General features: G+C 43.9%; 1 pseudogene; it reads right to left on the reverse strand.

The window, feature by feature from the left end:
• Window positions 1-465: 465 nt before the first annotated feature.
• On the reverse strand, window positions 466-1,400 carry LOC118996638 (60S ribosomal protein L5-like; annotated as a pseudogene).
• Window positions 1,401-1,781: the final 381 nt, after the last annotated feature.

Below are 1,781 nucleotides of genomic sequence, written 5' to 3' on the forward strand. Positions count from 1 at the left end.
GCTTCCTAATGCCCACTCCTCTGTCTGCCACTACAGGAAAACCGATCCCTCCTGGTGTTTTCAAATCTGCACCCTGCCAGATAGGGAGGGTACTGGTTACTAGTTCTCTCCCATGGTTGTTGTTTCCCAGGCTTGGCTCTCAGAGATCAGGGCGGCCTGGCCAGGGCCCTGGTGCAGCCTGGGATAGCCTGCAGCCTCTGCTCTGTTCCCTCATACCTTGTTGACCTGCAGTCATCTCCTCTCCTCAACCTCTGGTCATTCAGTGTCCGTTACACTTTCTGGAGTCCTGCCTTCCTAAATGCTGGGTCCCTGTTGGCTATCTGCTGCGCTCCTCCACAGATCAGCCCGGTTTTTCTCCGGTGTGTGGAGGGAAGCGAAATCCTTGTTGTACTCCGCCACCATATTCCCATCCCTATCTATTATCTTTATCTTAAAAATCTTCATAGAAGATTGTGGTTTGGTTTATTAGCTCTCAGCAGCCTGTTCCTGAGCTCTGAGGAAGCTTGCTTTTTTCTGAGTTACCCAATCTTTCTTCTGGGCAAGAGACATTTTGGGATTATTCTACTTCTTCTCTTTAACTTCTCTCTTATGTTTCTTCTCATAGACTGGATTCTCCAGTATGGCAGCATGAGCCTTCTTATCCATGTCCTCCATCATGTCTGGAGTTACATTGTTCTTTATGTACTGAGAGAATTGTTTCTTGTAAGCATCTTCATCCTCTTCCATTAGGTAGCACATATAATCTGCCACATTCTGACCCATCATGTGCTTTCCATGTACTTCCTCATTGAATTCCTTGCTTTCTGAATCATAACCAGGGAATCATTTGGTACTATGAGGAATAGACAAGCCTCCATCTACAGCTCCTTTCAGGGCCTCAAACACTTTATTTCTGGTAGCAATTCTGGCAAGCCCTGCATTCAAATAGCAGATGAAGGCACCAGGTTGACCATTAGGGCTTTCAACATTGTAATCTCGTCACCTGCAATTGGCCTTCACAGATCCTGTTCATGCCAAACCTCTTGAGAAGCCTGCAGGCCAGAAGCAGACCAATACAATATGCTGCAGCATAATTTGTCAGCCTATCTTCATACCACACTTTGGGAGCTCATCAGCATAAGCTACACAAACTATCATATCTCCTCCTATATAGGCATAAGCAGTCGACAAAGGATATCCTGTTGGTTACATGAATGATCATCACTGTTTGGGCATGTTGTACTTATTTTTATCCTGGATTACCAAGTGTTTCCAGGCACAGTAATCATTTTACTCTCTCATCATCTTCTAAATTTCATTTGGTATCTCTTGAAGTAGGGCTTATTTTTGACAACTTTTACAAACCCCATCCTGCAGAGGAAAGACCCACATCCACAGCTTGCCACAAACTTACAGGCCCAGCAGAGCTCTGGTAGGGGGAAAAGCTAACCTTACTTTCTACAGTCTGTAGTTCAAGCATGGACAGATTCATATTCTCCTTGAGTCTTAACATTCCCATGAGAAGAAGGTGATACAAGACAAGACATGAAGCAGTGAGAAAGAAAGAAGCCACCTCTACAGTCTGTCAGGTTGAGTTGGCTCTCAGGATCACTGGGGTAAGAGACAACATAATTGGAATAGAATGTGTCTTTTTGACCAAGTTGAGTAGTAGAATTAGTCATTGTCTGTATCAAAAAGTAGCCTTATACCTGTTAGACTTAATACTTACTTTGCTGCAGAAAAGCTGCTTGCTCCCTAAAATAATTTATCTTTGGTCATAATGAACAGAACTGAAACAAATG

This window comes from Sturnira hondurensis, unplaced genomic scaffold, assembly GCF_014824575.4.
Source record: "Sturnira hondurensis isolate 20B ecotype Veracruz unplaced genomic scaffold, ASM1482457v3 Scaffold0011391, whole genome shotgun sequence".
NCBI classification, from domain to species: domain Eukaryota; kingdom Metazoa; phylum Chordata; class Mammalia; order Chiroptera; family Phyllostomidae; genus Sturnira; species Sturnira hondurensis.